General features: G+C 31.8%; 1 pseudogene; it reads left to right on the top strand.

Moving 5' to 3' along the window:
* Positions 1-2,676: 2,676 nt before the first annotated feature.
* On the top strand, positions 2,677-23,792 carry LOC114741309 (MDIS1-interacting receptor like kinase 2-like; annotated as a pseudogene).
* The last annotated feature ends 2,337 nt before the right edge of the window (positions 23,793-26,129 follow it).

Raw genomic sequence — 26,129 nt, 5'->3', positions numbered from 1 at the left:
GGAGGATACTCTGAGGAAAAAAAAAAAAAACTGTTTGAGCAATGAAATTTGGTCATACCCCAGTTGTTAACTTTGCGTCTAGTAAACAATAATGCAGGGTTGAATTAGGCTAGGATTGTTATTAGTTTGTGTCAGAAGGTACTAGGTCCGCGACATATCTTTTTTTTTGACCAGCAGTCCGCGACATATCTAGTTCCTAGGTTTTCTTGGTTGGCTGATGTCAGGTTAAGTTCTCAGTGACCTGGAGCAATGTTTCATCCACCTGACTTATTATTAAAATGACATGTTAGATTTGGGAAGTCGTTATGAAAAACTGCCAAGCCTGAATCAAATCAAAAGGTATTATACTCTGCTTAATTAGGATGGAACCTGTATATCAAAAATAAATGATTCTTTTTTACTTATATTCACATAATTTAGTTGTTATTGGTTGGTGTGTTATGATTTGGCAACCATCCTATTCAAGTGTCAGATACTCGTGGTGCTTTTAAATCAATTTTCTTTTTTATATCTAGGAAGCTCTGCATCTGTGTAAGTTTATTAGGAATTCAAGAAGAATTCAACTTCAGTGCAGTGGTCTTGTTTTGTAGGTTAAGAAGATGGGGAAGAATGGAACCAATAAAAGTACACAAAGAAGCTCTAATTTTTCTGGTTATGCCTTGTTCACAGAGGAATTCTATAAGAAAAACTCGAGAAAGTAAACTTGAACTAGGGAATCCACATGTGAGGAAGGCTTGGGATAAATTATCTGAAGAGTAAAAGGAGGAATATTGTAAAAAGGCTAAGAAACAAAGAGCTCCTACAAAGTCCAAGAAGTATATAGTTCTTTTCTACACAAGATGTGCATCTAAACAATTCATACAAGTTTGCAAGCATATCAAAGAAAAGAAGGAACTGATAGACAGGCTAAAAAAAAATTAGCTTTTGACAAGTTAGTTGAAGTATGTTGCCATACAATTCAAAAGAATTGTGTGGAGAGTTTATGTGTATATTTGACCTTCCAACAAAAAATATTTCCATAAGAGGGAAGACAAGGGAAATGAGGGTAAAAGATGTGGGGGAGGGGGAGAAGGTTCATATGGCGGTTGATATGATTGGTGATAGAGTTCATTTAATGGAATAGGTGGTTCCTAAGGTGGTCTATTTAGTGAAGGAATGGGCTCAAAGTATGGGCTGTATGGTGGGGAAGGAGGATCAAAATATGGTCTACATGAAGGGTGTAATAGTGGTTGTGGATGGAAGGAAGGAACTTGGAAAGGTTGGCATGAAAGATCATTCGTCCAATTAAGGTTATGGTCATGATTGTAAGGGGAAATACCATATCTTTGACAATTTGAACCCCTTTCTAGATTCTCCATTTGGGCTAAAAGAAGCTCTAGTTGTTGTTTTGCTGATTGAGATCCTTGATGAAGAACTTTATGCATCCCATTATCATTGCCTACAAAAGAGTGAGAATTCAAAAGTGGACCATGATTGCTGTTAAAGCTTTCATCAAACCAAGCCATAACAGAGACTATAATTACAGTGATGTCTCAGTTATTTCAAACACAATATCAGTACAATTAATCAAATAAGAAATGCAATGCAAAAGCAAAGTATGCTAAAATTAAAATAAAATTAAGATATTTATCTGAGTTTCCAAAAATTTTGATGCTATGCAAATACAGTCAAAACTAACAAAAAAATGTAAAGAAAATGCAAAAATTGTCACTTAGTTTACTAGGGAACCAATTACTTGGCTCGCCGACAACGGCGCCACTTGATTTGAACCTTTTAGCTGTATTGGGGTTAAATCAAAAGTAAACCAAATTATGCAGTAAAGCACAAGTCAGTCATATCTCTTGAGGAGCTTTTTATTAATTCCTAAGTTAACTAAGTGAGAAAAGAATTGAAAAGAGAGGTTTGAAAAAGAATTTGTTTTATAAAATTGATTATGAAAATAAATAAATAAACTTAAACTACTTGTTTTTTTTGGTATTTTTAATAAGAGAGAATGAAAATTCAAAATTGGATTTTAGAAAATTAGTAATGAGAATGCTTCTTGAAAACGGAATGTAGTTATCCTTGCTTAATAAAAATATAGAGTAAAATAATGCACCATGTTAAGAAGAACAATCCCAACATGGTTGGGTCAAATAAACTTAACACTTAACTACTCTAAAAACTAGATAATAATCAAATTATTAAGCCATATTTTAAAAATCACTTGATGTGTAATTTAAATTGAGTTAATAAAACCTGTTTTCCTCTCAAAGAATGCTCACAGAAACACTCATTACAATACATTTCAATCATAAAATCCAATAACACGCCAGATAAATAATTTTAATGAATGCAAAGAAAATATCAAATCCCAAGTAATACAACTCAAATTAAATTGTAAAAATCCAATTAACAGAAATTATAATACATAATCTCAGTCTCCAAAATAAATTATTCCTAACACAAGAAAAATCTAATGAAGTTTCAAGAGAAAAATTAATTAGAAAATAAATACTCCCTTAATTGAAGCTCCACGCTTAAGCTACTCCTCTATCTCCAAGAAGCATAATAGAATTAGCCTCTCATGACTCTAGCAGCATCTACAACATATTTAAAGGAGTGACAATCCATGGAGGTTAGGGTAAAAGAGTGGATGTGGAGATTATTTGTAGAAAAAATAGGAATGAGGTGGAGATGAATGGCGTCGCGGGTGCTGATGGGAAGAAAGAGGAGTTGTGTGGCGTGAGAGAGAGGACGCGTGCGGTTGTGAAGGATATGAAGGTGTGTGAGTGTGGCTTGTGAATTGATGTTGGCGGTGGGTCTATATGAATGGAATTGGAGGACTGGATATCAAACTTCTTGGGCGCGTCGCCTTCCTCCTCCGTCCGTCCTCTGTGTGTGTATATATATGCGTGTGCTCTCTCCCTTAGCCCCTTGTCAATGTTCAACAAACATACAAGTAAAATCTGATGCCTTGATGCTCAAGCTGATTGCCTCACATATTACCTTTTTTTTTTCTTCTTCTTCTTCCTTCCAGCTTTCTTATTATCTCTTTTTTTTCTTTTTTGAAACTTGCAAAAGATAAATTGAGATACTATCATAAAGCCCAAAATCAATTATTTAAAAGGAGATAAAAATATGATAAGATTTCCTTTTAAATTTCTAATTTCATGCAATCAATATTTGATTAAAGATATCCATAATCAATGTAATTTATCCCACTTTAATTGATAAATATCCTCAACAAAATATCAAAATATATTAAAATTAGGATTTATCAGAACCTGTATAGCAAAATAGATGATTTTTTTACTTATATTCGCATAATTTAGTTGTTATTGGTTGGTGTGTTATGATTTGGCAACCATCCTATTCAAGTGTCAGATACTCGTCGTACTTTTAAATCAATTTTCTTTTCTATATCTAGGAAGCTCTGCATCTGTACAAGAGTTTACTATGAATTCAAGAAAGATTCAAGTTCAGTGCACTGGTCTTGTTTTGTAGGTTAAGAGGATGGGGAAGGAGGGAACCAACAAAAGTACACAAAGAAGCTCTAATTTTTCTGGTTATGCCTTATCCACAAAGGAATTCTTTAAGAAAAACTCGAGAAAGTAAAATCACTTGAATTAGGGAATCCACATGTGAGGAAGGCTTAGGATAAATTATCTGAAGAGTAAAAGGAGGAATATTGTAAAAAGGCTAAGAAACAAAGAGCTCCTACAAATTCCAAGAAGTATATAGTTCCTTTCTACACAAGATGTATACTTAAACAATTTATACAAGTTTGCAAGCATATCAAAGAAAGGAAGGAACTGATGGACAGGCTAAAAAAAATAGCTTTTGACAAGTTGGTTGAAGTATGTTGCCACACAATTCAAAAAGAATTGTGCGGAGAGTTTATGTGTGCATTGACCTTCCAACCAAAACATTTCCATAAGAGGGAGACGAGGGAAATGAGGACAAAAGATGTGCATGATTTTTATGTGGCAACCATTTGACGAGGAAGAGATTAAAGTAGCTGTGAATAATAAAGATGAAGTGTTCAAGCAATAGAGGATTGTGTATGGCAATATTCCTTACAAGAGGATAGCGTCATTGTTAACTGAGAAGAAACAAGATGAAAATTTTGAGATACTGTTTGTCATGTATGCATTGGGAACATTGTTGTGTCATAATGTAAGTATTTGTGTCACTGATTATTTGTTGAAGGTACTATCAACAAAGGATAAATTGGGTAAGTTTGATTAGCCATCTTATGTATGAATGAAATTTACAAGGGCATTGAAATGTATAAGAAACAATTGGAACAAAAGACAACGTTGATTGAAAAAGAAGAAGAATGTTGCCAACGTTATCTATACTTCTTACAAGTAATGCTATTATAATTTGTATATTTTGTTAATACTTTTATAGTTTGAATGTTGTCAATGGTTTGCTGTTAACTTATCATTCATGTCACATGCAAATATATTGTCTACAAAAATTCCACTGGGAGAAAAAAGCTTCACATGTTAAGTATGCTCTTGCATATTGCAGTAAAAGAAAGTGTAGCAAGAGTTAACATGGAGAAGGAGAGCAATCGAGGAATATTACATTGACTAATCAAGCCACCAATTTTGATCCACAATATTTAACTCACCCCGTATGTGGACTTGTAGGCTTAATTTACTTTTTTTTTTTTTTGCTATTGCTTACAGATTGAAGTTTTGAATTTTATTTGTATAGGAGATCAAGAAAACATATGCTTGATTAGTATTATGCTGGGAGAGGAATGGTGGCCCTTCAGTTAAGACTAACGAAGGACAGTGACAATGTAGTGAAGAGGAGAAAGAAGAGGGAGAAGAATCTGAATCAGAAGAGGAAAAAAGTTGTGAAAGGAACTAAATTAGAGGATGAAGAAATTGACGAAGAAGGAACTGAATCGGAAGATGGATAGAAATGAAGAAGAGAAACAAGAAACTCAATCAGAAAAGGAGATAGGTGGACAAGAATTAGATGACGAACACAAAGAAGCTATTCATAGGCGGACAAAGAAGATGAAGAAGAAATAAAAGAGAGAAGAGGATAAAGAGAACAAAAAAATACACAAGGATAACCAAAGGGAAGGAACAAACATGTGAGGAAATCAACAATGGTGATAAGTAAGGGTAAGGCTCTTAGGTCTCTATTTCTGAAAAATTAAAAGTAAGGCTGGAAAAAAGGGTAATTGATGATAGACAAGTTTTATTTGATATGTTGTACAACAAGGTTGATGAAGAGGAGCAAAAGCAGTAAGTATTATGTTTTGGTGACCAAATTTGTATTATGTTACAAAATTTACTAAGTTGATAACTGTTTCATTTGCGTTAGATACTTTGTATCGATGCATGGATACTTCTTAACCTATGGTGAGTTGCAATGTCTCCAACGTAGAAAATAGATAAACGACAGGGTGAGTCACATGTATATAGTTAACATCAGAATGAGTTATTTGACACTAGAGAGTTGTAATTTCTTTGTATTTGCAATTTTAGTTTATGATATGGTGCGAAGACATTCGTAGAGATCAAAGGAAAAAGATAGGTGAGCACCTTAATATATTTTCTACAGATTTACACAAAAAATAGTAGCAAATCCTTTGAGGTGAAAATGGCAAGAGCATGAAAGAAAAATATTACCAAATATATTGGATACAATATCAGGGATTGCAATTTCATTTTCGGTCCTATGCTATTTGAAGATCACTGCTTTTGTAATGTTTTGGAAACAAAATATTACCTCGAATCATTGGTTGATAGTGTCACATCCAAAAAATTTTCACCTAAGTATAAGAAATTACAAATTGAGATGAGGGACAATATAGAAACTAGATGGAAGATGAAATAATTTTTGACATGAAACCCCAATAAGGTCCGGGTTGGCATTTTTGTAATTATCAATCTAGGAAAGGCAAAACAGAAAAAATTTGAGAAAAATTCTAAAAAATTCACAAAAAATGGGAAAAATAAAAATTAAAAGTTTTGAAAACCCAGTTGAGGCCCAAAAGGTGAAATTATTGTGAAAATAAATTGTTATGGAATTTCCTATAAACAGAGGCTTTTGGGAAAAAATATTAGAAATTAGAGAAAAATAATTATTTTAATTAGTTAGAGGCCTCAATAATATGAAAAAAATATTAAAAAATTATATAAATATTTTTTGAATTTATAAATTTAGTTTTAGGTCTTGAAAGCTTAGAAATTAATTTTAGGAAATTTATTTCCTCTGCAGTAATACCGATAAAGGCTTGATTAGGAGAAAATTTAAAATAAATATCTAGAGGTGGCAAAAAATTATAAAAATTTCTAGATCATGTTATTATATTAAAAGGTGGATTATCATGGAGAGAAATGAATTTTTAGAGGTCTAAAAAAATTATGAAATGTTACTACTGAAAAGTAACCGATAAAGTTTCAAAATAGTTTGGGATTTTGAATTGAGTTGTGGGTCATCTTTTTGGGCTAGCCTAAACCATTTTTGGGGTCCAAATTAGGCCCAATTCATGCCCAATTTCGTGTAGCTTCGAACCCTGCCATTTTAATTAAATAAAATTCCAAAAATTAGTGGATAATTGTTGGAAAAATCTATAAATGGGACACATGGATAGATCTGGACTCTCTTGCTGTTGATGGCTGCTAGATACTAATAAGAGAGAGAAGGAGGCTGTTTGGTTTGTCGATAAATATCCCTCCCTAAAATACAAGAAAATGTTAGAAAATTAGAAAAAGAGGGGGGAGGTGCTGCCACTTTGTGTCCTAACCAAGGAGACCAAAATTTGAGAGGTATTTGGGCAAGGAATCATTCAGTTTTTACCAAAAAAGCATCAAGTTATGTTCAAGCCTTCCTATCCCTAAGTTTTAAACTAGTTTAGTTAAGGTTTTGGCTTGAAAATCCAAGTGGTGATGCTGCCCAATTTTTGGTATGATCATGTGATGTTTAGGGAAGGATTGAAACCTTAAATATCAAGTGGAATAAGCATGGTTAAATGGTGTATGGATTGATTCTGAAAGAAAATCAACCTAGGGTCTTATATGATCATTTCGGCTAGGTACTGTTCATGGTGTAGGAAATTGTTTAACCTTGATTTGATGATTTCAATGGGTTTACAATATTTTTTGTGTAGGAATATACTAAAAGGAAGTGTTTAAAATCATTGGAATAAGAAATAAAAATTTTGAAAAACATATAACCCTATGCGACCAACATAGTTTGAGGAGGAAGGAGTTTGATTTTTAAAAATCTGATTGGATATTTGAATTCCTCATGAAAAATTGTATAGGATTGAGCTAAGAGATCATTGATTCTAAAGGAGAAATCATTTTGTTAAAAATCAAGAAAAAGGGGAGGAAATGTTAGGTTAAAGTTGAAGTGTTATGTTTAAGTTGTTTAGTTGTTGATTTCGCTTATAGTTATACTTGAATCAATAGGTTTTGTGAAGGGAATACAAGGAGAGGATAATTACTTCAAGGAGGCCGAAACCTATTAAGCTTGAAGGTAGCATTAAATTATAATTTGATTGTTCATCTTACTTGTTTAATGTGATTATGTTGTTTACTTGGATCGACGAACTTGTATTATGGTCTTAGTTGATTAGATGACTTTATGTTATGCTTTGGCCAAATGTATTAAATCATATTATTGTGAAAGTGTTGGTGTTCTTCTCCTAGCATAATGATAAGCATGAGTTTATGTAGCTTGAGGATGTCTTGAAGTTTATAACATGTCATATTGTAGCTTGCTTGATTTACATGATAATAATAGTTCAATTGCTACTGAGATTTCTTTGAAATCTCATTCCCCTTATGTTAATTTATGCACCAAATAGGGAATGGTTCATCCAATGGCAAGGGCAAGGAAATGGTATTGGGGTGAATGAGCATTATAGAATTCATGATATTTTGAAAGGTTATGTAATGCTTTAGTGAACTTTATGTTGAGTTGTAATGGATTTTGAATGATGTTATGATGTAATTATATTTGTATGACATGCCCAAATGCTGGAATATTAAATGGTGAAATGTCAAAAGGATGTAAAATGAGGAAAAAGGGAAATAAATTCAAGAAAATGAAATGAAGGGATAAAAAATACCCTAAATAAGGCTAAACTTGTGACACATGAAATAATAAGCAAATGATGGAATCTAGACCTAATTTTGTAGGCTAGTAGATCTCATTTTTAGCTTTAAAACAAGTGGCAAACCATAAAATTTGGAGTTTTGTGCTAAGAGTTATGTTTTTCTAAAGTTGGGCTAAAATACTGAAAATTTAAAAATTGATAATATAAATAGTACACTTTGTTAAATTTTCTAGTGTTGTTCTAGATGGAATTGCGTCCAATGTATATTTTTTCCCTAAAGAACTCTTAGCAAGCTTCAAGGAAAAATTAGAACCACCTCATTTCAATTTTTCTAGAATTAGTTATGAATTTTCAAAATTGACCTAAATTTGGATGAACAGTGTACGGACAGACCTGAATGCAAGGTTTTGAACTTGAAATTTTTCACTTAGAAAAGTTAGAAAATGCGTTGTAATGATTCCAATTGACATATAATAGGATAATGAAGGAGATGTTATAGATAGCATCACATTCATGAGATTACAAGCAGAGGAAGAAGAAGCAAAGAAGGGGGTAAGCAACAACATAATGTAAAGAAGAAGAAAAAGAGGACAAATAAAGGGCACTTCAATCTTAAACAATTTATGGCAGCACATACTGTGTGTAGTTATTTACTGTTATTATACTTGTCAATAGCTACACTTATAGTTATCACTAGCAGCTTGCGTAATTGTCACTGTATGCTAAATTAGTTGTCACTAAATGCTTGTGTAGCTGTAACACGATGCTGGTTAGTTGTCACTATATGCTCTGTCCCTTGTTACTGGATGTTATGTTAGTTGTCCTTGAATGTTGTGTTAGTTATCACTAGAAGCTCTGTCCCTTGTTACTGGATGCCGTGTCCTTTGTCACTAGATGCTGTGTTAGTTGTCACTAGATGCTCTGTCTCTTGTCACTGGATGTTGTGTTAGTTGTTACTAGATGCTCTGTCCCTTGTCACTTGATACTATGTCCCTTGTCACTGGATGCTGTGTTAATTGTCAATACATGCTCTGTCCCTTGGCACTAGATCCTCTGTTGTTAGTAATGCCTTTTGATTATGTGCTTTTTTTTTTCTCAGATGAATTGTTTCCATACGATGTTGCATGCTGTTAAGCCAGAATTGTTTGCCACTAAGGACAAAATTGTTAATAAAGTGAAATGAGCTAAAGTTTATGTACAGAATGATACATGAGTGTAGTTGTTTGATTGTGCTATGTTTGATATTGTTCACAATAATAATTACATGGTGCTTACATATTCAATTTTCTTAGTAGTGATTCATGTGGAGTTCATGTCCTCTCTTGATTACAAGAGTGGGATGGCATTGTTCGTGATGATACAGGATATACAATGCCACAATACTCCAATAATGAACTACAAGAGTTGAAAGTTGGTTGTTTGTAATGGCTGGTTACCTATCCAAATAATGAACATGGGGATGAAGTGATGCTGTTACTATCGGACTACAACAAGAGCAAGAAGAAGAGATAGAGTAGTCAATTAACTTTTGGTTCTGTTAGGTCATGATATTTGTTGTAAGATCATTGGCAACTAAGGGTATTAGCAATAAGTAGTAATAGCTTAATAGTCAACAGGTCATTTTGTAACAAACTGATCAAATTATGTTTATAATATTATTATCTTTGTCATCACATGTTATAATACCAATTTATTAGAGTTTTATTACATTTTTAACAATATATGTTTTAAATCTTTATTGACATCAACAGGTGGGTGTATAGATCAATAGCACCCAATGTTGAAATTAATAATCAGAGTTATCCAAAATAGCAAGTAATATAATAGGAGTTAATGACAAGTGATATAAGAATTTTATAACAAATGAATGTGTGGATATTAATAATTGATATTCAAAATTTTTATAACTAAAGGTGTCGTTTATTTATAATGTTATAGTACTCCATTAACAAGTCATAATGTGACCATGGACAAGGGACAGTGCCTTCATTAACAAGTTACAGTGCTCTATTGACAAGTCATAGTGCGGCCATTGACAAAGGACAGTGCTCCCATTAACAAGTCACAATGCTCTATTGATAAGTCACAGTGTCACCATTAACAAAAAACAGTGCAGTTTTTGACACTTTATTAATAATGATTATATATGACAACATAACCAAAATATAATATGATGAAGTGATTGAAAATATCATATGATACTAAAACAGGTTATGTAACTTGAATTCATATCGTTGACAACTTACATCAACAGATTAATTGACAAATCATAATGGTTCTAATGACAATGTAGGGTGCAGGTAATGACAACTGAAATGACAACAGAATCTAACATGTCAATTCCTAGTTAACTTTCATTTACATCTTCATATACATGAAATTACACCTATTTCACAACTCATCCAAAAAAAAAAAATAGGGGTTGCATGTCATTACGAAACTAACTATTAATGTGTATCTATTTACAAAAAATCCCCTTCACACCTATTTACAAAATATTCCCTTCACATCCATATATAAAAAATAGCTGACTTCAATATGTTCTCAACTGGGATTTGAGTTCTTGCATGTCTTAGTAGTGTGTCCAGGCTCTTTGCATCTTCCACAATGATAAACCTTCTTATTTTGGAACTAAGATTTTATCTTATTAGTCCTTGGCCTTTCTGGAAGCCTTCTAGTTATGGGTAGATGCAAGAATACTTGGTCAGCATATGAGTCACAGTAGGTGCACCAGGCTGCGGGCAATCATGCGTTGCAATTGGCCTCATGCTATTTGTATATATTTTCTCCTGTGTGGACAATTTATACCAGTCATTTACATAATCATACACGCTACGGTGAACTAGTTTGGTTGCCGCACACATATGTGGACAAGGTATATCACTCATTTGCCATGCCAAACATGTGCATCTGTGAGAAATAAGATCAACAATCATGTATATGATGCGTCCCTCAAGCATTGTTTGCACCGAAATATGGTCATCACTATAATATATTGCCTCCATATACATACCTCTTGCTATTTATTTCAACAACTTTGATTCAATATGGGGTCATACACTATTTTTTCAGCTTCTCATCCCTATTTTGCTAGCAACCATCTTCTTGGCCAACTTCTCTTGATGCTTTTGTATTAAAACCGGCAAGACATTCTTCCTTTCTTTCAACATCTATATATTGAAAGACTCGGCAAAATTGTTAGTGATGTTATTCCATCTCTTAAAAGGAAATTTACTTTGTGCCCATCTATCTACATCTCCATGAGATTCAACTCATTGTGCCAATTGTGAACAAAAAATCTTAAATTTCCCATTGCAATATTAAACTCATTATCATGCCTCGCATATGCGATTCCATCAAGTAAATTAAGTGCATTCTCCTTGTTATTTTCTGAGTTTCGTCTCATAACTCTATTGATTTTCACATACTGCGCACTATAATTTGCTTTCACATGTCAATAGCAAAAAGCATGTCTCTTACTATCAAATACTACCCTGATAGCACTGATAATAGTATTACCCTGATCTGAGACAATTGTCATTTGTGCTAATATGGTTATTTCCTTTAGATTCTGTAGAAACCAAGCCCATTTGTCATTTGTTTCTCCGTAACATTACCATATGCTAAAGGAAACAACTCATTGTTTGCATCAAACGCATAAGCTGATAATAAAGTTTCTTTGTAAGAATCACCAAAATGACATTTATCTATATAAATAATTGGTCGTAACCTTGCACAAAGCCTTTAATTTAGCATCCATATGTAATAAATAGCCTCTCAAATTAGTTGTTATTTGAGTCTTCCCATCTTGCAACTGTATCGGAATCAGTTTCTATTAGTCTCTCACACATCCAAAAGATTACCTTATAAGAATCTTCTACTTGACCATGTAATTCCGTTAATGCTCTCTTCCTAACCCTATATGCTTAAGTATAGTTCAATTGCACTCTATATTCTTTACAGAAGTCCTTTCTAATTTCATTAGGACTCTTATCAATATTGCATCTTAAGTCATCAATCACAACTGAAGAAGCTAAATTTGACCTTCTTTAGTGAGAAATAATTAAGTTGTCTTGTGCATGATGAATATATTCACTTTTGTATATTTTGATTGTTAAAAACTCAGTATCTTGATGTGCTCCCATTGAATATGCACCCATATACCATAGACAACTATCAACCTTGTACTTCACAATGATCTTTTACTGATTATTCTTAATAAAAAAGTATGAAAACTTCTGGGATAAACTGTAGTTGTATACTATTTTTTGAAAGGTTGTGGCATTTGGAAATATTTATCCTTCTCCAATAATCAAATCCTTCCATTTTGTGAAATTCATTTGTGGTGTAAGTGTTGGGATCATTTCAGCAACACAAAGAATTGATGGTGGCTCTCTAATCTCATCAAATAAGTTAAGTAGAGACATAGACAATCTATTGGCACCTCTAAATGATTGATCAATCCTGTAAAAAATGACAAATTAGGGTGCATGCATTAACAAGTTGGGAGCAAGACAATAACAACTAACATACTAAGAAATGACAATAACAGTTTTGTTAAACTAAACTTGCACATTTTGCCCCTCTGTTGCATTATCCCTTGTTGCCTTTATGTGGTCCTTATTTCTATTCTTTTCTATATACACATGATCACTTTCTTCATTGAACTTTATCAAATGTTCTACCCCATGATCATCTACCAACTCCACAAATGTTTTTTTGAATCAAAGAGAATTTCAAAAGAAATAAGTTACTTTCTTTTTCAATTATTGATGATATAATTTCCTTCAATTCTTCATAATTTGTACCCTTATTTATATTTGTTTTTCTTACACTACTTCCCACATATCTCATATCATTTTCTCCATCATTTATAAAATTTTTCCCTATGTGAACAAAGTAAAATAAATGCTTTCCAAACGTATTCGCTATCAGTAATATAAATTTGAATCAAGAATCACGCAACTGTCATTAACAAGTCAAGTAGCTATGTTGACAACTATCGTAGCACAGATTGACAACTATTACAGCCTGATTGACAACACAATATCCCGTTTTGTGCTAATGGTTTCTACCCACACTAACCTTCATCTGTTTCTTCCTTTGCCACTAAACTAATGTCAAAACAAAGCAAAACAACCCATAATATACCCAAAAACAGAGCACACATGATCATCCTACACACCCAACTTAAATCACCAACGCAGATCAACCAAAAACACAGCTTTTCTATTAATTAACTTGTGAATTTTAAACCAAAAACAAAAGCTTTACGGTACCAAAGGCAAAAATGATTTTCTGATTTTCCATTCCTAAGCACAATCAATCAGTCAAGAAAGGCAGTAGAGGAGAGGAAAGAAAGTTCCAGACCTGAAAATTTGTGGAAATTCAAATAGAAGCTTTTTGGAGTTCACTAATGGTAATATGAAAGATACTTTATCATTAATAACTCTTTCCTTCTTTCTCTATGTCCTCTCTCTCAACCATACCAGAGCCACTGCACGGGAAACTCAGCTCATCTAGTTCACTGCCTTTGTTTCTGATATGTTAAGGCAAGAGAGTCATTTTAACATTCTGAAAATTGCAACAAAGTTCCTTTAGGACTTCAAAAGAATTATGAGATTTTTGACGACCTTTTTGTTGTATATTTGTTTGTGTGAGACCTTAATGTCATTTTTCCTTAAAAATTCTATTATGTTTAGACAAGTTTTTTTCCTTATCCTACTCAATTGGATTCATGAGCACAATTTGGTTAAGTATCTCAGAGCTACTTATTACTTTTTCATCATGCTTGTGCTTATAGGTGGTTGGTACTATTAAAACAATAATTATTCTAAAAAACAATTTTCTCACTCTTCTCCCCCATTATCCGCTCACTTTTTTTGGTTCCATCTCCTTGCTCCTTCATCTACCCCTTCCCTCTTCTTGTCCGACTCGTCCTTCCCGCCGCCAAGTCGTGCTCGCCATCTCCATCTCCTGGCCGTCGTGGGACCATCAAGAGAACAGGCACCGTTGCAAGTTGGGTAGCGTGCAGGGAGATGAAGACAAGGCAAAAAGATTTGGGGCCTGTAAGGTTATAAATAAAAAATAATTAAATAAAAGAGGCAGTGAATACACACTTTTTTGCTTGGAGTTTTTTGGAGATATTTTTTTTCCTTTTGGCGTTTTACTTCTCTGATATGCTAGGAAATTTTTAGTTGAATTAAAAGCTAAATTTGGGAATTATTTTTGTATTGAAAAATATGTTATGTAAATTTTTTAATCCAAATACACTTATTTCATTAAATTTAACTTCTTTCAATTAAAATAGTTTAAAATTATTGTATTATGTAAATTGGCATTTTTTTTCATTTCACATTATCTAATAAATGTTATACCCATTTTGATAATTTTATAAACTAAATTTAATTATCCAATCACAATTTAAACAACTTTTTTTTTTCAAAAGCCAATCTAAATATTAATAACATTATCCAATCTAATTTTTACCTAGTTTAACCTTTTTATAGATCAAATTGAAAGTAAGCTATTTTTATTCTAAACAGGCACTTAATCATGTTCTAAAACTCTTAATCATGAGCTGGACGCTTAGGTGATATGGATCCAATCTTTCATAAACTCGAAGCTCTGATGGTAAACCCATAATCATATCGAAACACTTCAGCTGCTTCCGTATATATCTTTCCTATATTATTACGTGGAATCTCATGGTTACAAAGAGCGTAAAAGCTCACCCAGCAACACTTGATCATCACCCTGTTTTTCAAAATATAGAAGGATTTTTTTGGTCTTTTATGCTTAATTTTATAATTTCAATTTCAGATCCAGTCCCTTCAAACAATTTTGTTAATTCAAGTGCCCATTTTGCAATTTTATAATTTTAAAAAAAAATTTGGTAATAGTACGTAATAATTTTTTATCGGTTTAATGAGTAATAATTTTATTTAATTTTCTTCTATCTATACGCACGTAATTAAATTGTGCTTGGTCATTTTTAATAGCCAAAAAGTGTTTGATATTGTCTTTATATGTCACTTGAAAAGTTATCCTCCCTTTAATCCTTATTATAAGGATTTTTAACTCGTTTCATAATGTAATATATTTTGTTTAAAATATTAATTTTTATCATCTAATGCTCTTAACTAACTATAAATTTTACTAATTAATTAGTTAAATTTCTCTACTGCTTTTTATTGAAATATTACTTCCTCATCTTCTGAATTTAAGTGTAGAATGTCTATCTAGAAGTTTTCGAAGTCCATGTAAAAACTTTGATCATTAACGATGGAACTTCTTGAATTCGTCCGTGAGGTTTGTCAAATTCGGAATAAACATATGTAGGTCTCTCTCCAATAGCATTCTCTCTAAGCCCCAATATGACATACTACCTCCAATCCTATTTATAGAAGCTAGTTGACTAAATTGAAGAGATTAAGAAAATAAATTAAGTTAGTTATTTGTAATAAATAGGTGTTGTTTTTTTTAAAACATCTTTGGTAATCAAGTATATTGGCTAAAATTACTATTATTAGAAGGACAACCTTGAAAAAAAAATGCATAAATATAAAAGACAAAGTAGATTAGGGTTTTATATTTAGGATCAAAATAAATCTTAAATAGGATCGTATATTAAGGGTTAGAGCTAGTGTAGTATTTTGGTTGCCCTATCACGTGGTTCAAGGCAATAAAGAACAAGCGCTGATAAATTCATCCAAAAAAAACCCAAAATAAAGAAAAGAGGAGTGACGTTTTTTTTTTGTTATTTATTTACCAACCTTCCATTAACCAGTAAGAATGGAATTCTCTGATACTCCGTCCAGTCATTAACATAATATTTAGTTTGACATTCAATTTAATTCTAAATATAAGATTCCAATCCACTTTATTTTTAATATTTATCTATTTTACCTTCAAATAATCCCAATAGTAATTGCATATATTAATAAATTACTATCAATGGGTATTCAAACACACATGATTAATAAGAGTATTTTAATAAAGACAATGTCTATTTATTAAAAAACCTAATTTAACTAACATTTTTAATCTCTCTAAACTAGTCGGTTAGATCTTATATTAAGAGTAGCAAGTAGTAGTTTTTTTACCCATTACCTCATATTTTGTGTTATTGATACTTGGGATAAGGTGCAATTTTGATCCCAATCTTATTTCTCAAGTGCAAATTTGTCCCTAATCTTTTAGGAGTGTAATTTTGCCCATGATCTTATTTCTCAAGCGCAATTTTACCTCTAATCTTTTTTCTCGGGTGCGATTTTATCTCTGATCTTTAGGTGCAATTTTGACCATGAGGGGCAAAATTACATCAAAAGAAAAAAATCAAGGTCAAAATTGCATCACTAAAAAGATCAGGCTTGAAATTGCACCTGAAAACTAAGATTGGAATTAAAATTATACTCTAACCCTTGATACATCAGAACTCTGAAATATTAATTATTAAAAATCACTAGAAGAAGCCTATAAAAAGCATATATAAACAATACATGCACAGCCGTGATAAGCTTTGGTGATTTCTACATTGCTATGGGTGTGATAGTGGCATTTTTATTATGCTTTGCTATAACTTGCTCTGCTTCAGACCAAATGGTGAAATTTTGGCAATATTGTTCACAACTTCTCAGAGCCTTGTGACTGGAAAGGCCTATATTGTGATGACTTTGGAAGCGCTATTGAGATGAATGAACCCAGGAACATTGCACAGTGCCTTCGGCTAGCAGATCTCAACCCACCCTAGATTTCCCAACCTACACTATTTGACACTCGAGGGAAGGGATCTAAGAGGTAACATTCCAAATCAGCTAGGAACTTTTGATGATCTTAGGCATCTAAACTTGTCTTGTAATAATCTTATAGGTGAGTTATATACCTTTCAAATTCACTCACTTTGAAAATGAATTTATCTAGATAACTTAATAGACTGTGTTATCCGCAGATAGCTAAGTAAGATATTTCTCTCCTTATAGTTGTTCTATAGCTTTTTTCAGTAACTTGTTCATAATTACTTGGCAAAATGAATAAATATTAAAAACAAAGTAAACTTGAATCTTGTATTTAAAACCAAATTAAAATTTTAACTCTCTCCTAAGGATTGAACGTAATATTTAATTGTGCCTGTCTCACACGTTATGTTTATGTCCACTGCCTTTTGGATGTTCCTCGAAGACTTTTGACTCTAATGTGTGCCCATCTCACACTTCTTTGACTCCTTTTTAGGAGTTTCATAGGCCCACCATTTATATGTTTTGGGTAGTGTTCTAATAAAGAAACAAAGTTAAATTTAATTTTTGTTATTCAGAACATCTATACATTGCTCCCTTTTGTCCTACAAAATTAGAAAACAGGTGGAAAATATTATATTTTCATTAATGATAATTGTGGTAATAAAGTAAATTACTCTTTCACTTTCCACTTTAAAATTACACACACAGATATATATTGCAAAACAATGACTATAACATATATTTTTCAAGTTTTTGTTTTCAATACTTATTCCAAAAAAATACTACAAACTTGTTCTTTCAAGTTTTTGTTTTCAATACTTATTCCAAAAAAAATACTACAAACTTGTTCAAAGAGGCCTTTATTTTCCTTACTTTATTTTTTTATTTATAATAATAGTCAAAGTCATTTAACATGCTTCTTTATATATCACTTAAAAGTTGGTAATATGTTTTTATAAAAGTCAATTTATGCTCCTAACGCGTAAACAATTCTTTCAAAGCCATGATGATATAGTTAAGCCTTTGGCATTTGAATATTCCTCAATCGATGCGAGCCAAGAGAAAAATATTCCACGATCAGTATAATGACTCTATGGCTGCACTCATTTGGTGATCACTCTGTCTAAGCAAAGTAATTAAAGATGGCAACAATAATAGTGCTATTTTTATTATGCTTTGCCACAACTTGCTTCGAGATTAATGGTGCTACTTCTATCATGATAGAAGAGGAGAAACATGCTCTGCTTTAGATCAAATGGTGGGGTTTTAGAAATAGGATTGACAACTTTTCTGACCCTTGTGACTGGGGAGGCAGATATTACAATGATTTTGGAAGGGTTGTTAGGATGAATCAACCAATGATGACTCCACACCTCACCATGTTTTCCAACCTGGAAGATTTGATACTTGAAAAAATGGGATTGATAGGCACCATTTCAACTTAGATAGGAGCTCCTCATAATCTAATCTCTCTAGACTTGTCTAATAACGATCTTATTAGTAAGTTTTGTAACTTCCATCTCTTACATACCTTGCATACTCTCTCAATTCATTTTTCAATTAATGTTATGTCATAAAACTATTATTTTAAAATTGAATAGATAAATTTAAACTGTTAAAATTTGAATTTTATATATAGTTGATAATTGCATATAGAAAAAATAGGAAAAAATCATTTATGAAATATTACAATAATTTTTTTTATGAAATAGTAAATCTAAACCATTTATTTTATTATTTATAAAAGAAGAAATGATATTTAAGAAGAAAATGAAAGCATTTGGATTCCAATTTTTATTTAGTAAAAAATAATCCAGGACACATGCAACTCAAACGACTGGTTTTAACAGGTGCCATTCCAATATAGATAGGAGCATTTTAAAATCTCACATTTTTGGATTTGTCTTGTAACCTGACAAGTGCATTACTTTTTACTCTTACCTTGCAAATTCACTAAATTTTAAAATATTATATTTACCTCCCCATAACTTAATACCTCTATTGATAGGGATTATTCCATCGCAGATAAGAGCTCTTCAAAATCTCAATCATTTAGGCTTGTCTCATAACAATCTTACTGGTGAGTTGTATATCTTCTATTTCTACTGTTACATTACAAATTCACTAAATTTTGAAACAATGTATTTACCTCCAAATGACCTAATATCTCTATTGACAGTAATGATTCCATCCTAAATAGGAGCTCTTTAAAATCTCATTTATCTAGACTTGTCTTATAACAATGTTACTGGTGAGTTATGTATTTTCTATTTCTACTCTTGTAAATTCACTAAATTTTGAAATGTTGTATTTACCTCCACAAACCTAATACCTCTATTGACAGGGATTATTCCTTCCTGGATAGGAGCTCTTCTCAGTCTCACTTATCTGGACATGTCTTATAACTATCTTACTGGTGAGTTATATATTTTTCATTTCTACTTTTACTTTGCAAATTCACTCAATTTGGAAAAATTATATTTACCCCCACACAACCTAATATCTATATTAATAGGGATCATTCCATCACAAATTGGAGCTCTTTTTAGTCTCACTTATTTGGACTTGTCTTATAACAATCTCATTGGTGAGTTATATATATCTTCTTTTTCTACTCTTACCTTGCGAATTCACTCAATTTGAAAATACTATATGTGCCTTCACACAACCTAATACCTTTATTAACAAGAATCATTCCATCACAGTTAGGAGCTCTTCATAATCTCATTAATTTATCCTTGTCATATAACAATCTTACTGGTATGTTATGTTACTTTTACTTCCACTCCTACCTTGCAAATTTGAAAATATTGTATTTGCCCCCCACATAACCTAATACCTTTATTGATAGGGTTCATTCTATTACGGATAGGAGCTCTTCTTAGTTTCACTTATCTGAACTTGTCTTATAACAGTCTTGCTGGTGAGTTATATATCTTCCATTTCTACTCTTCCTTTGCAAATTCACTCAATTTGAAAATGTTGTATTTACCTCTACAAAACCTAATACGTTTATTGACAAGAATCATTGCATCACAGATAGGATCTCTTTATAATCTCATTGATCTAAACTTATTCGATAACAATCTTACTAGTAAGTTCTCTTCCACTTGTACTACCCTGAATTTTTATTTGATGAGAAGAAAAACCTCTAATACATTTGAGTGTATTTTGATAGGTGTCATTCCAACTCAAATTGAAGGCCTTCAACATCTCATAAATGTAAAATTGTCACATAATAATATTATTTCAAGTGAGTTGCCTCTCATCTTTATCCCAACTAAAAAAAATTATGAAATATGTTTTAAAGGATGAAAATAATTAGCATGTCTTGGATAAAAACAAGGAAAAATCTCAAAAAAATGACTGTTGAATTTTAAAATTTTAAATCAGTATTTGTTACTATATTTGTAAAGAAAATAACTATACTCAAAAAGCAAATAACAACACATTTTTGTAATAATTCCTGATTTGTCATTTTAAAATTCAATAGTCATTTTTTTGGGATTTTCCCTAAAAACAATCTATATTGTCAAAAAGCCGTTTTTAAACTTTATACGATATGAACAATTCGACTGTAGTAAGAAAAAATAATAATATTGTATGGTCTATACATTAACCACAATAATAAAGAACATGCATAGACAAGCTTTTGTCTGTAATGGGAAAAACTAAGCTTCTAAGGTGATAGTAAGCTTTTGTCATTTAAGCATATTACTATAATAACATCCAATAATCTTCTCATATATAACCACTCTGCACTCAATCCATGATCACTTCTGTTAATTATTTATGATGATGATGTGATGCCATTATGTTGTTTTCTAATGCTCATGCTACTACAGAGACCACAAAAGAGAAAGATGCACTATGTAGCATATGTTTTGAGTTTTTTTTTTTTTAAAAAAACTATCAAGAAGTCACTTTCAAGCTTTATGATATGAATAATTCAAATGTAATAAGGAAAAAAGAATAATTTACTGAATGCCCTATGAATTAATCACGGTATTAAAGAACAAGTATAAACAAGCTTTTGGTTGTAATAGGAAGTCCTTCAGCAAGACTTCCAAAGTGATGGTGTAAGCTTTTGTAATTCAAATACATGACTATAATATTACTACTGCCATGACTGTAGGGGATGTGCATGCACTACTTCAAAGCAAATGGTGGAACTTCAGCAATTGTGGCTCCCACTACTATTACGACTTGGATGGCATATCATGCAATGTCTTCGGAAGAGTTATCTCAATTAACTAACCAAGAATTCATTCACGGTAACCTCAACTAACAAATCTTAATTTTATTGTATTAGAAAAACTAGAATATTTAAATCTTTCTATAATGGGGATAACAGGTGCCACTCTAATTCAAATTAGAGCTTTTCATTCATCCATCTGACATTTACATTTGTCTTATAATAATCTTACTTTCATTCCACCTATGCCACCTTGCTTGTTTAAAATTGCTTGACTTGAATAGAAACAATATGGATGGAGCAATTCCTTCAACATTGTGTTTTATGACAAATATCAAAGACTTATGTTTGTACACAAATTTATTCTCTACATTATAAAAATATTATATTTAAATTTTTGTGGAATGGTAATAGGTACAACTCCAACTCATATAGGAGCTCTTCAAAATCTCAATTATTTGGACTTGCCTTGCAACAAACTTATAGGTGTCCTACCTTCCACCATTGTCAACCTTATTTAGAATTGCTAGATTTGAGTAGAAACAAAGTAGTTGGAGTCATTTTCTTAACTTTAGGGTTTTATGACAAATCTCTACAACTTAATATTTATACTCAAATTTGTTTACTGCAAGTGATACCCCTTCTTTAATTTTTGCTTTGAGAGATTTACAACACTTTGATGTTTCTCAAAATCAATTAAGCGGTAGCATGTTAGAAAAATATGGAATAGTCTTGCAATAGTCTTACTTAATTACTTTCTACCTATATGGACCTTACTTGTTTAGAATTGTTCAATATGAATATAGCCATTCCTTTAGCATTATGTCTTATGACGAATATCAAAGGCTTATATTTGTGCAAAAATTTATTCACTATATTATAAAAACTAGTACCATATTTGAATTTTCGTGGAATGGTGAAAGGTGTCATTCCAACTTAGATAGGAGCTCTTCAAAATCTCACTTCTTTGGATTTATCCTATAATAGCCTTATAGGTATGCTACCTTCCACCATTACCAAACTTATCTAGAATTGCTAGATTTGGGTAGAAACAAAATAGCTGATTTCATTCTTTAAACTTTGGATTTTATGAAAAATCTCCTCAACTTATACACACACACACACACACTTACACTCAAATTTATTCACTGCAGGTGATATCCCTTCGTCGATTTTCAATTTGAGATATTTACAACACTTTGTTTTTTCTTAAAATCAATTAAGCGGTAGTATATTAGGAAATTTCAATAATCGCTCTCATGTAGATGTCTCCTAAAATAGTTTGAGTGAAAACATGTCATACATTTTGAATGATTACTTTCATTTTGATGGTAACTTTAGTCACACCATATTCAATGGATTAACATCTAGTATATGCAATGCTCCATCATTGTGTAGGATTGATTTGAGCTACAATAGTATCTCTGGTAGCATACCTAGAGAACTTGGTAGGCTACAGTACATCAACTTGTCATACAATCTTCTTTGTCTCTACGTCCCAAGTGAAGTTTATAGCTCTTTTTATCATGACATTTTAAATGGTAATAAAGAATTACTTGGGCTAGAGAAGATACATAAAGGCTCAAAGTCTTTGCTAAAAATCATTATTCCTTTGACAAGTTTTTTGTCATCACATTTGTTGTGGGTTTCATTTTATTTGAATCATCCAAAAAGCACAAGAAATCCATAAGTGAGACAAGAGAAGCGAAAAATGGGGATTTGTTTTCCATACAGAATTATGATGGAAAAGTTGCATATAAAGACATCATTGAAGCAACAGAGGACTTTGACATTAAATATTGTATGGTACTGGCACCTATAGAAGTGTTTATAGAGCACAACTCCCAAGTGGCAAAGTTGTAGCACTGAAAAAACTTCATAAAAGAGAATATGGAAACACATCTTTCGCTAAGAGTTTTCACAATAAAGCGAAGATGTTGAGTGAAATTTGCCATCATAATATTATAAAGTTTCATGGTTTTTATTTGCATAATCAATGCATGTTTCTCATCTATGAATACATGGAAAGAGGAAGCCTTTTTATGTGTTGAATAATGATGACAAAGCTAAAGAGTTGAAGTGGAGTAAGAGAGTGAATGCCATCAAAGGAATAACAAATGCTTTGTTATATATGCATCATGATTATGCTCCTCCAATTATCCATCGAGATATAAGAAGCAGTAACATATTGTTGAACTCGAACATGGGGGCTGTTCTATTTGACCTTGGCAACAGCTAGAATCATTGATCTAGATACTTCTAATCAAACTTTTTTAGTTGGTAGTTATAGTTATGTTGCTCCAGGTGAGCTTTTCTTATTCTCTACTATTGCTCCTTTTGTGTTGTATTTTATTTTTACAGTATATTACTTATCTTAAGATAAATACATAATTTATTTAATTTTTAGCCTATTGCAGAGCTTGCATACACATTGGTTGCTACTAAAAAATATGATGTTTATAGTTTTGGCGTGGTGACATTAGAAACAATTATGGGAAGACATCCTGGAGATTTGATATTATCTTTGTCAAAGACCTATACAAGAAGCATTTTGCTAAGGGATATTTTAAATTCACATCTTCCTTTGCTATCATGGAAAGATGCATAAGACGTAACTTTTCTGATCACAATAGCATTAGTATGCTTGAACCCATCTCCCAAATCTCAATCATCAATGCAACAAGTGTCTCAAAAGCTTTTATCTTCCAACCTTCCATTAGCCATTCCTTTTGATAATATCTCAATCCAACATTTAGTGAATGAAGATATGCCAATAATATAGTAAAAAGCTTGGAGATTTGGCTTAGTATTTGTTTTGTACCTCAGATGAAACCTTTAAAAACTTGCTTCAAAGTCTAGATTTGAAGTTTGCCATATTTTTAATTTCTTGCAGCTGATATTTGTCTTATTCTGTTTAAATAATAAGGTGTGAAAATTAAATTACAAGAAATGTATACACAAAAGCAACCTTACCAAACCCGCCTCTATCCATAATGTTTTTCTTACTAAACTTGTCTATTGTAACTTGAAACTTTTCAAGCTAACCAAAGTGACTTTCAAGGGCCTCCTCAAATCAGCTTCTAGTATAAGGGCAAAATGTTAGTAAATCATATATGGTTGTCAGACAAAGCATCAATCATTATATATAGCATCTTTTCCATAATTCAACTTAATAACAGGAACATCAAACAAATAATCTTGTTGTCTTCTCTTCCATGAATAAACATTTAGAGCAATGACAGCTCCAGTAGCACTATTGCCTAAAACTGCCAAGTAGAATAGAGTGATTAGCAGAATTTTGATATGTTCCCACTCATTAATAACTATGAGTTTACACTTCATCATTATATATATTTATAGATAATTTCTACATTTGCACAAGGCCATTGAAATTTAGCAAAAATACTCACAAAACTTGCAGTGAATTAAAGGTAGTTAAGGTCATGGGAATAACTCCTATCAAGCTGTTATTGTAGAGACGCCAATTTCAAAGAGCATGGAGGATTAGTTTGCAAATAATAGCTTGCTAATGTAGAGAGATGTGAAAGTAATGGGCAAACAATTTATCATTTAATAAACTATAGAATGTGTTGCTCCAGTTCAGGTAACATATGACTTGTTCCTGAGAAAGTAAATTTACTAAAGCAAGAAAATCCACTATTGAAATTGAAAGTTCTTATCATAAATATTCTCCAAAATTTAACTTTATTTATGCTATGCAACATTAATAACTTATATTGTCTCTTTATACAAAAGCAGCTAATGAAATTTTGGGATGCAAGAGAAAGCAGTTAGAAGACAATCAATTTATTTATTACAAAGGATAATAGATAATAGAGCTTGCAACCCAACCATTAATGTATCTTAAAATTAACAATCATTTGATTTCAAGCTCACTTATTCATACTTCCCAGAATATATCAGACAGAGAAACAAAAGTCCCCGTTTATAATTTACTGTGATAAGCTAAATTCACATGGAAAAAGATCAAGAAGACTAAAGTCGTTTTTTAATCATCTTGTTGCTCGCCCTCAACTAGGCATGCTGAAAGCCTTAATAGCCATTTGAATTATAACAATCCGATGTTAAGAAGAAAAAGCAAAATGTCGTACAGTACTTTTTGAAGCTTGCTCAATGTTTCCGGGATGCTACCAGATATGTGATTCCTGTGCAGATCCAAGCTCACCAAATTTGTCAAATATCCAAATTCAGTTAGGATTTTTCCAGTTATATTGTCACTAAAAAATTCCCTAAAATAGAAAAGAACAAAAATTCTGATTTGAGCAAAAAGAAAACTCCCAACAAGTAGTTATGTGGTGACAGAGTATGAGCCCAAATTTGGTAAGGCCCTCTTGATCCTAATGGTTGATAAAGGAAAGTTCATTATATCTTGTGTGTTAGTCCATCCAACGACCACCCCTCTAATCTTAAGACATCGTCTTTTTTTTTTTTTTTGAGCTGAATAATCTCCAATATATGAAGGTGAATTCTAAAGATCTATCTTTATTTTATAAATTTTCTTTCCTATGTAAATAGTAATAATTAAAATATGTGCAGTTCTTTTCAATCAAACTATCGGGATAAAGGATGCTTAACTTATTCCCTTAACCAATCACCTTCCAGTAAAGTCCCAATTCAAATGGTAAGCTTGCACTTATTATTATTCTTAATGACTGCAGACTTAAAGCTAAAATTTCATCATCTTTTTCTATGGCAACTACAAACCATACATAAAGAAGCAAGTAACATGGGATGGCGCTTATTCAGAACAGAAAGCTAAAAATTAAAAGAAAAAGGGACTTGAAAAAAAAACCAAGGAGAGCTAACTTGGGATCAAAGTTCTTGGGCCTTTGATGGCTCAAATACCCATTGACCACTTTTATCAGAATGGCTTGTACTAGGAATCAATTTTGTGACCAATATTATGATAACCATTATGGTGAGCTTTATATTATAAAAATGTGTTTTTAACAGCCTTGATTTAAAATTGTTAACCAATGGTTTTTAAGTAAAAAATGATTCTTAAAAACTGACAACTAGGAGATAATTTTTATTTTAGACTTTCCACACATTAAAATATTAAATTATAAAAAATTAGATTAAATATTAATTGTTTAAT

The sequence above is a fragment of the Neltuma alba genome, unplaced genomic scaffold (assembly GCF_004799145.2).
Source record: "Neltuma alba isolate B1F8T4 unplaced genomic scaffold, ASM479914v2 tig00003348_pilon, whole genome shotgun sequence".
Classification (NCBI taxonomy): Eukaryota; Viridiplantae; Streptophyta; class Magnoliopsida; order Fabales; family Fabaceae; genus Neltuma; species Neltuma alba.
The sequence above is the reverse complement of the archived record's forward strand: the minus strand, read 5'-3'. Positions and strand labels throughout refer to the sequence as shown.